We start from the raw sequence: 11,291 nt of genomic DNA on the forward strand, positions 1-11,291 counted from the left end.
TGTGTCACTAGCCATAAGATCATTCTAATATGAGTCAGTTTGAGTTGTTGAACTCACTTTTGGGGATTTTTATTTTAAGCTGGAGGGTCAACCTGGTGATACCTAGAATAGAGAGTCTATTTAACAGTTGACATGGATATAACTCGTATATAATGTCTGTCGTAAAAGAGCTGGTCTTTTATGAGCTAATTCGTCAATCTAGAAGAACTCCTAGTACTCCACTATATATATATGTTTGTGTCTCACAAAGCTACCTCTTTAGAAGATAGAGATATTTCTAAGAGATAGAGTGGGAGTAGATGAGATCGTCACAAACATGTCTTATAGTTAATGTATTACTTTGTGAAAGTAATGGAACTATAATCTATAAAGATAGAATGGGAGTATAGCTCAGTGGGAGTTTAGCACACATGTCTTATTGTTAAAATATTGCTTTGCGAAAGTAATGGTATTGTCCTAAATCGACTTTGTTACATACGAGCCATAACATTACAATCCGAAAATAGTTACTCAAGAGTAGATTTACATAAAGGCGAGGGTCTCCGTAAAGTGAATAGAGCTTTAGAGTGCTTAAAAGTATAGATTAACATGAAGATGTTGATCAAAATTAATTATGTAAGGAATTGCCGCATTTTCATTTTAATGAAGAATGGCAAATGAAATTCACTCTTCTAAAATGGGAATTCAGAAAAGGAAGTGTTTGAAACACAAAACCTTAGATGAAGATCTAAGAATACTAAAATATTATGCGTAGCCATCTTAAGTGACAACAAGATGGTCTTAAGCTAGCATTAAATGATTATACTTTTCGTTCATGTGATAATAGTGAATGGTTTCATTCACATGATTGAAGAATCATGATTATACATGAAGTTAAGTGGGAGCTTGAATTGTTTCTACATGTCTTATATGTTGATAACATATTAATTATTGAGAATAATGTACCAATGCTCTCTTCTGTCAAGAGTGATTGGGAGACTAGAAAGGGTGCGATATATTCTAAGATTTCTGAATCTGTGTGAGAGAATATTGGCATGGGGTTAAGAGTCTTATGATGATAAAATATTTTGTATCTGTTGTACATCAACATGGTTGAATGGGTTATTCTTGATGATGAAAGTAGAATTACTATGATAGAGTCATAGTCGTTCACTGAACCTATTAAGTTGTTGACTAAATGAAATCGTTTGCTAATGTTTCCGCCATTAGAATGATCATGTATGCCAACAGACACAAATGCCATGATGTGATATATGCCTAGGGCATAATAAGTTAATAACAAGATAATTCCCATGATATGGCTTGTGAAAGCCTTAAAGAACATCCTTGAGATTCTTGAAAAGAAATAAGGATTCGTTCATATGTTTGGATGATAAACTAAACTATGTGTTGAAGGGTTACACAAACTTTAGTTTCCAAACCAAAAGGATTTGTTGAAATCCTAGGATGACTTATTGACTAAGGAGTAAGAGACTAAAAAGATGTTTTAAGTTTCGCGCATTGCAAATTCTACAAAAGGAATCTAAGTAAATTGTGATAAAATGGTCAATGTAGGGATTAAGGGTGAATCCCTCTACAAATGACTTTATCGCAAGTTATGAGATAACAGTGGGAGCATCTTTCAAGATAAAGAGCCCAAGTCTAGTGCGAAGACCAGACAAATACTTAGAGATAAATTCAAGTTATTAGAAATAACATTGAATAGAAGAAAATAGCAATTGACAAAGTTGGAATATATGGATATAGGGTATACCCACTTGCCAAACTTTTATTGCATTTTTACTAGTGTTAATGTTACACTAAAGATTATAAGATATGAAGTAGTAATAGTGTATTGACTATTCATATGTGATAATCACATTTATCGTTTGAGTTTCATTAAACTCACCCGTTACCTTGTCGTATCCAAATGGGTTGTAGAGACAAATTGAACCTCATTAAAGTGAACTGGATTGACATGGTATTCACCCCTAGTAACTTATATGAGGTGATGTCTCAAAGTCACTAGAGTGTGATGCGATTGATGGCAAGTTCAAGTGCCATAGAGTCATGTGGGATGACTAGTCGATCACATAGGAAGACTGTATGGGACACTCTGTCGGGCAGTGACCTCTTATAGAGTTCTGGTAATTCATAAAGCCTGGTTGTGGCAAGAGCTACTATAGTATTCTTATGAGTCAATTCTTTTGACTAGAGACTATTCGCCTAAGTTGGCACAAATTTCTGATTAGCTTTGATTTATACTCTACGACTTCGTAAATGAGGTCAAACTGGGTATATTTTGGGTTATGATGAACTGTGGCTGAACAAAGGGAATAGTGTAATAGGAATTGTCCACCCCTTTTCAGGGTTGTTTGAAATCTTAAGGCCACTCGAGGAGTAGCTAACTGGAAATGCGTGGCCACGCTCGGAAGGTATCTATGGTAGATAAATCCGGTCAGACAGTTACTCTCTAGATCAAGGAAACCACTCAAGATATGATCAAGTGCAAGTACGACCTGCAAGACACCTTGCATTGAGTAGGAGATTGTAATAGGACAAGAGAATTGGTGACGCACACTTGTCTCAGACAAGTGGGAGATTGTAGGAAAATGTGTCCTCAACAATAGTGCGATCACATGATTTAATATCATAATTAAATCTCATATCAAGAATACGAAAGGGATGATTCTTAATATGGTCAACTTATCATCATTAATCGGTAATGATTGGCTAACTAGAGTTTGACATTACTGTCGTATGACGGTGACGTGGTAGTCAGTTGATCCCTTTAGGTCACACCTATAGGATGAGGCCCAAATAGATATTTAATTAATTGTATGCGATACATATTAATTAATTCCTTAATTATGGGAGTGTGACTTTGCGTCTTATTGTAATGTGATTAAATAAGATTTAATTTAGTATTTAAGTGTTAAATTGCTAAATTAGTTGCGGATTTATATAATTTTTGAGGTAGAGGTAATTGGTTATTTAAAGTTACAAGAAGTTGTAATTTTAACAAACTAACAATTATAAGACCAATTATATATTGATATAATAGTATTATACTACTCAAAATTGAAGTGTATATTATATTATTAATTGTAATATTTAATTGTTAAATGATTACATTAATAATTAATTATGTAAGATAATTGAACATATGACTTATAAGCATTTGTGGCACAAATGATAAAAGACAAAAATTGACCTAAGAGGACTCCATGTACCCCGCCACATAGAGTAAAAGATGCTCAATTATGTCTTGTTCATTTTGTGTTGGAATAAAGTGTGGTAGTGACACTTATATGACACATCTTACACAATTATTTCCTACACTCTACCTATGCAATACAAGCTAGTAAAACAAGAGGAAAATATTCCCCTATGTAAGAGCACCACCAGTTTTATGCTCTTATATAGGAGCACTTGTTGCTCATTTTTCCTCTCTAGTTTTTAGCTTGTTTTCATGCTCACTTTTCCTCACATGCAAAATCCTTCTACAACTCTCTAACACTAATACTCTCCAACTATTACTAGAAGTAGTAATACTAGAAATATTAGTAACATTAAAGAAGCATTTCTACTACATATCTAGTTAATATTAGTAGGAATTTTTTGGGTTGAATCTTGGGTGCAACTTATTGGAGTGTCTTCTATACTTAGAGTCTTAGGAGGATCATCCATCATATTAAGCTCAAGAACAAGTGAAGGAAGGTGACGTTACTTGTGCCCAATATTTCGAACCAAAGATAAGGTGCGAGCAATCCAGAGTTGGTTCACCATCTTAAATGGCGTGTATCCCCAAGGGGTTGGTTTTGTTGTTTGGCTTTGATGGTGGAGGTAGGGGTTGCACTCCCTTTTCAATTAATGTGACGGTTTTATACCGTCTTTTCCAACCCAATTATTAGCTACTTTATCCCCGATTTATGATATTTATTGTTATTTTTGCTCACTTATGCATTTTTGTAGTAGTTGCATTGTTTGGATGTGTTTCTACGCAATTTTGGTTTAATGTGTAGGTGTCGTGATCGATAATCGCATTCTAAGTTTGAGAAGTGACTTGGACATATTTAAAATAATGTTGTGGACCAAACACATGCCAATTAATAGGTTAAAAAGAGTCAAATGCTTGTGTATTAAAGCCAAGTTAAGCCCTAAAGCATCAAAGTCAAAGCGCGTAAGCAAGCAAAGAAAAAGAAGCATCAAAAGGAAATGCCACTCGGAGTAGAAAAATGCCACTCGGAGTGGCAAAAGTGGCTGATCTTCTAACTACTTGGAGTGGCAAAATGCCACTTGGAGCGGCTAAGCATTGGATTCCGCATTGGATTCTGACAACTCCTTAATACTCCTTTATTTTGGCAATTATGGCTATACTTTGTGTGGCTTTATGGAGATACTCTTTGACGACCTATATTAGGAGATGTAGTTGATCAATTCCCATATACTTTTATATACTTTCTCTACCTTTTAATTCTTAGAAAACATAAACAATTACCAATTTCTAGTTTGTTTTTAATCATTTATATGGAGGGCTAAGTTCTACATCTTGGAATAAGTTCTTGAAGCCAAATTAGTCCTTAAATTGTAAGACACTTATTTTATTTCTATTTCATTGTTTGAATATCAATTTTAATTTGGATTATTGTTGGTTTGTTAATTATGCATCTAGAATGATCAACTAGTTGTTATTATTTAATTAACCATTGCTAGATTAGGTGAATGAATCTTTTGTTTGTTTTACCTATTCCGTTGTAGCAATTATAACTCATCAAGTAATATGCTAATTCATCATTGTTGAGTTATAAATGATTAAACTTGTATGAATCAAAGTGGAGCATCGCTTGTATTCTTTATTCATTCATCTTTGCTAAATTCCATCGCTATATTCTACAATCTTGATACGATTATGCGCTTGACTAAATTGACAATATTGTAAGGGTTGTTTGTTTACGCTTATAGCTAATAACTAATCTTATGTGTAATTAGAAGTCAACAACATCATAGCAAAGTATTCAATAATGAAATAGATTAATAGAGTCAATGATCAATTCATAACTAGTTGGTGGAAATTAATTGGTCCAAGAATTATTCTCATATTTGTTTACACATTCAATTATTTATATTGTTTTTACATTTCACTACATTAGTTTATTACTTTAGTATATTAGATCAATCAATATATACCAAAACTCCCCATTTGTTTACTTAACTTTTGCACACATTTAATTGCAAAAAGATTTTCCTTGTGGGATCGACCCCTACTTACACGTGCTACTAGTTTGAGTTTTGTTTTAGCAAGATTTTCCCTGTAAGGGTCCGTCTTGATTATTAGGTAGTGAGGGTATCTAGCTCTTTATATCAAAGTGAAAAGTATAAATAAATGAATGGAAAGTATGAAGTATAAACGATGTTGTTTGTAATTTTTGGATAAGCTGAATATTAATACGGAATAAATGAGTGAATATACAATAAAAACAGAAGACAAATTGTATTCAAGTGATCTCTTTCTCTCCCCCCATTAAAAATGCTTCCTCAAGCTATTTATAATCTTTAAATATTAACGTTGCATTAAATCCAATGTTCCTCTTGATCGTTGGAGTTGTTAGCTGAAAAATAGGGCACATTTCCTATTTACCCGGTTGACTTGTTCTCCCTCAACAAACTTTTGTTCTTCTCCTTTTGCACCTTCTGATTTATGTAAATAGTGTGCTCTTGTAGTTGGACTTGGTCTTCCATGAGAATAGGACATGGGTATTTGTTTTTATATAACCGTTTTTCTGCTTGTTTATTTGATCCAGCCTGTTTAAGAGTCCCATCAGGCTATTCTAGGCTTACCATCAGGTCTTTCTTCAAGGGTTTAGTAGCTTTCTTGGCTTCTGGTATCCTTTATCTGCCAAATAATAATTAGATTTGTCCGGAGCTTGGTTGCCCCAATCAGCCTAATTATGCCAGGCTGGACTAAAGTCGGTACAGGCTAATTTGGGCCTAACAATTGCCCCTTGACATTTTACCCGTTCTGGATCAGGCCAGGGGTGAGATGTCAATTTACCGGGCTCAAAACATAAAGAGAATCATAGTTATTCAGTGACTCTCAGACTTCTAGTGACCGTTAAACGCTGCAACGGCTAGCTTGATGATGTCACGCTGACAGTTTTGCAATTTCTAGGGTTTTTGCACCGTTATACTGCTCCTATAAATACGGTGTTAAGAATGAGTTTATTTTTCACCAAAATTCTTCTACTTCTCTTGCTATTATCATTACTTTAAAGATATTAACGCAGTATATCATTTAAAAAATCCTTCTACTGGTCGTTTCAATTTGAGGATCAGATCTAAGATGTCTCCATTGATCACCAACCTAGATTCGGGAGATGATAAAGGCTGGGCGAAGACTTACTTTTTTGTCCGGACTGAGAGTCTGGGGTCTGGCCTGCACTATTTAAGATATCCTTCTTTGGAGAGTGGTAAGTTTCCTGTATTCCTGGTTTATACATATTTTAAATTGTACATACCTGAAGTATTTAAATTTTACCTGAATGTTTTGGGGATGTTTGCAACACCTGATTGGAATTTTGATCCTCTTGATGAGGAGTCTGTTAAAAGGATAGAGGCTTTCCTGACTCTTCCCGAGGAAGAGAGAACTTGGCCTAGTAGTCTGGGTAGAGATCAGTTGCCCCGGTATATGAGGCCTAAGCTGAGTGTAATTAAGGCGCCCAAAGGCAAGCTTACCTCTTCTGCTCTTTTCTGTACGTCTTCTTTGTATTCTTGTGTTGACTGTTTTCTTTCTATTATTTGTTTTCTGTTGTTTATGTGTGTCTCTTTTTGTTGATGCAGTACTTCGGCTAGACTGGCTAGCTTTAGTACTGCTGATCTGAAGGCTGGGGTTGCTAAAATTTCTGAGCAATCTAAGAGTCAGCAGGCTACTGGTAGTGGGAGTGATAAAACTCTCAATATTTTGGTTTCTGATGTTCAACCTCATAAGGGACCGCCCCAGCTTGTGTCTCCGGAAGTCGTCCAGCCATCCAAAAGGAGAAAAGAGGTTGTTATCGCTGAGGAAGTGGGAGAAGAGAGGGAGCCTATCCAGGCTCAGCCGATTAGGAGTATCAGGGAGGTGCCTACTCAGGTTGGCGATATGGAAGCTGCCCGGACACAGATAAATGACTTTTCTGGCAGCATGAGTAATTAACTATTATCTGATGAGGCTGTTGAGTCTTCTACCAGGGTTGTGGCTCTCCTGTCTTCTCTTGTGGCGAATGCTGCTGCTCTCACTTCTCAGGCCAAAGAGGTTGGTTGTAAAGGGTTTTATTACTTTTTTTAATTTTTGTATTGCGCCCCCCCCCCCCCCTCTCCCCACTTTTTTTTGGTTGGGTTAATAAGTTTTACCTTTCCCTTCTTAGGGTTTGAATGCTGGGTTGATTACCGCTTGTCAGCTCAAGGATGCCCGGGCTAAGATTGTCGGCTTGGAAGAGAAGTTGGATAGGGTTAACCATAAGTTGAACAAGTCAAGGGTATCGAGTCAGTGCTTCAGTCCCAGCTAGGATCAGCCAGGGAAGCATCTAGGGCTGCTTAGGTTTGTGAGGTGGCAGCAAAAAATGCTAAGAAGTCGGCCAGGAAGGAGCTTGATGCTGTAAAGGGGGAGCTTGAAGCTGTCAGAAGAGAGTTGGTTGCTGAGAAGCAGGCTATGCAGGATCAGCTGAAGAAAAACGAAGATCTAGGCGCTGAAAAGGAGTTGGTGGAGGCAGGGCTTGCTGATGCTGCTTAATATTTCTTTGGGAAAGGCCGGGTTGATGCTATGAGGGATCCTGAATCTGACAGGGTTAAGTGGGACCCAGATCGGGATGAGACATCTTTGGATACCCAGTACCCTGACTTGGCCAACCTGGGGCATAAAGAGGAAGTAGATTCTCCTCCTTCCAAGGAAAAATCTGCTGATCAGGAAATGGTGGAAGGCTATGGGTCGGTTTCTGATTCGAAACCTATTTAGATTTCTGTCTTTGGTTTGGCCCATCCAGGGGGGATGTCCCTGGAATGAATATTTGTTTCTTTGGGGGTGTTTTTGGTAGGTAGGTCTATCCAGGGGGGATGTCCCTAGAATGAATATTTTGGTGGTTGATCAGCTACTTTTTGATTGACCTTTGAATAATTGGTCTTTTGTAATTTTTCTAGTATTTGTGTAGTTTATTATTTATTTAATTTTTTTTGGATGTATCTGGATAAGGTATATTCGTAATGTTAGATGCGTACTGGTTCAGGCCAGTTAGTTGACTGGATCAGGCTAGGTTCCTTGCACTGGAGCTGGCCAGGCTTTTATGTTATGGGTGGGATTATTGCCTGTCTAGAGGGCTTACGACCCATGCCTATCTGGAGGGCTTATGACCCATTTATGACAAACAATTCAGGAAAAATATTCCCAAGTTTATTTATTCGAACTGAGCTCATTATTTTAAGGCATATTTTGCAACTACAAGTTGGGTATTTTTTGCATATGAGTAATGTGTATGCTAGTGGAGTGGCCCTCAATCTTGAGAATTTGTTTAAGTAAAGTGTGAGTTATCTGAATGCACTTGTGTGAGTAAATAAATATTCAAGATTGTATTTGGTAAAAGAAAAATGAGAATATTAACAAATAATCAGGCATATAATAAGAAGAAACATGTAGTATATTTATTCATATAATGGCAAGTATTATACATGTAATTGCATATCAGGCCAGGCAAAAAAGGTAGAGTAAAGGTTTTTACCTCGACTGAGGGGTACATTTCATATGTGAAGTAATTTTAAGTGTGCAGCATTCCAGGCTCTGGGGGTCATCTCGCCATCCAGGGTTTGTAGCCTGTAAGTGCCCTGACCGACGATTGAGTCGATTAGGTAAGGACCTTCCCAGGTTGGAGCCAGTTTGCCTACATTTTTTTCCTTAGTATTTTGAAAGACTTTTCTGAGAATAAGGTCTCCTATCCTGAATACCATGGCCTTAACAGTCTTATTGTAACTTTTGGCTACTATTTGCTGATAGGCTGCCATTCTAATGTTGGCTGCATCTCTTAATTCTCTGTTAAGTTCAGACTATCCTTCATGAGAGGTGGTTTGTTGGTTATTGTGTTCAAGCTTCATCTGGCTGATGGGATATCAATCTCTGCTGAGATCACCGCTTCACATCCATAGACCAGGGAGTAGGGGGTTTGGCCTGTAGATGTTTTCGGCGTGGTTCGGTTAGCCTAGAGGACTAGGGGGAGTTCTTCATCCCATATGCCTTTTCTTCTTTTTAGCTTCTTCTTCAGGCAGCTAATTATTACTTTGTTCCTGGATTCTGCCTGACCGTTGGCTTTTGGATAGCCTGGTGTAGAGGTTACCAGGTTAATATTCCATTGGGCGCAGAAAGCCGCTGTTCTTTTTCCCACGAATTGTGTTCCATTGTCACACACTATTTCTAAGGGTATGCCATATCTGCATATGATTTTACGTTTGATGAATGCTATGACATCCTCCTCTTTGACTTGCCTGTATGAATCTGCCTCTATCCACTTGGAGAAGTAGTCAGTCATTGCTAGCATGAAGACTTTTGGTCCAGGTTCTTGAGGTAATTTTCCTACTATATTCATGCCCTATTTCATGAACGGCCAGGGGGCGGAGATTGAATGTAACTCTTCAGATGGCTGGTGGATGTATGGTCCATGAATTTGGCAGGCTTCGCATGTAGAACTGAATTCCAGGCAGTCGGCCCTTAGTGTAGGCCAAAAGTAGCCTTTTCTGAGTACCTTGCTTGCTAGACTTCTGCCACCTTTATAGTTGCCACAGTGTCCTTCGTGGATTTCTGATAGTATGTGTTCAGCTTCCTGTGGTTCCAGGCATCTGAGATATTGTCATGCATGCGATTTCTTAAAAAGCACATGTTAATGATGGTATATAAAGCATCTTTGATCTTTAGTGCTCTGGCGTCTTGTTTATTTTAGGGAAGGATTCCTTGTTGGATCCAATCATAGTAGGGTTTTGTCCATGAGTTGGCAACATATATTGGAAAGGTCTCATCTTGTTTATTTATTGTAGGTTCCAATAAATGTATGATGGGGATTTTATCAAAATCAGGGGGACTGAAATTTGATCTTAGGCCGGCTAGGCCATCGGCCTGAGTATTCAAGTCCCTGGGTACTTGGTCAATATTAAAATTGCGAAATTTCATTTTTAAATTTTGGACAACTTCTAAATAAAGCATTATTTTTGAGTCCTTTGCGGTATAAATTCCTTTTACCTGATTTGAAATGAGAAGGGAATCAGTACGTACCTTTAGATTTTGTACACCAAGGTCAATGCATACCTTTCATCCAGCTATTAGGGCTTCATATTTAGCTTCATTGTTGGTGGCTTCAAATGCACAACTTATAGCATGTACTATCTTATCCCCCTGTGGTGATTTTAGTACCACGCCCAAGCCAGTACCCGTCATATTGGCTGCACCATCGATAAACAAGGTCGATTCTAGGTATGTCTGGTCATTGGTCAGTCTGTTTACTTCTTTTATCAGGCCAGGTTCTAGGGCGGGGCTGAAATCAGGCACAAAATCTATTAGTGCCTGTGATTTAATTCTTGTCCTTGGTTCAAAGGTTATGTTGTAAGTGCTTAGCTGGACTGACCATTAGCACATTCGTCCGGACAGTTCTGGTTTTCTAAAAACAGATTTAATAGGAAGATTGGTCCTGACTATTATAGGATGGCTTTCAAAGTACGGTCTTAATTTAGTACAACTCATAATTATAGCTAAAACATACTTTTCAAGTAGGCCAAACCTTATCTCTGCATCTAGTAGACTTTTACTTATGTAATAGACAGGGTGTTGTTGTCCGTCCAGCTCTTTGACCAGGACTGCGCTGACAGTAGTCTCAGTGACTGACAAGTATACCGTTAGGGGTTCATCTTTGGCTGGTTTTACCAGCAAAGGTGGGGAAGAGAGATATACTTTTAGGTCTTCGAAGGCTGACTGGTGGTCAGGAGTCCACTTGAAGTTTTTATTTTTCCTGAGCAGGTTGTAAAATTATTTGCACCTTTCTGATGACCTTGAAATGAACCTGTTCAGGGCGGCTATTCTTCATGTTAATATTTGTATGTCTTTGACCGTTTTTTGTGGTTCCAACTCCAGGATAGCTTTGATCTCTTCAGGACTGGCTTCAATTCCTCTCTTTGTCACCATATAGCCCAAGAACTTGCCTGCTGAGACTCCGAAATGGCATTTTTGTGGATTTAGCTTCATGTTGAATTTTTCCAATATTTAGAATGCCACTTCCAAGTCTTTGACGTGGTCTTCTGCTTTCTTT

Source organism: Silene latifolia, chromosome Y (genome assembly GCF_048544455.1).
Source record: "Silene latifolia isolate original U9 population chromosome Y, ASM4854445v1, whole genome shotgun sequence".
NCBI classification, from domain to species: domain Eukaryota; kingdom Viridiplantae; phylum Streptophyta; class Magnoliopsida; order Caryophyllales; family Caryophyllaceae; genus Silene; species Silene latifolia.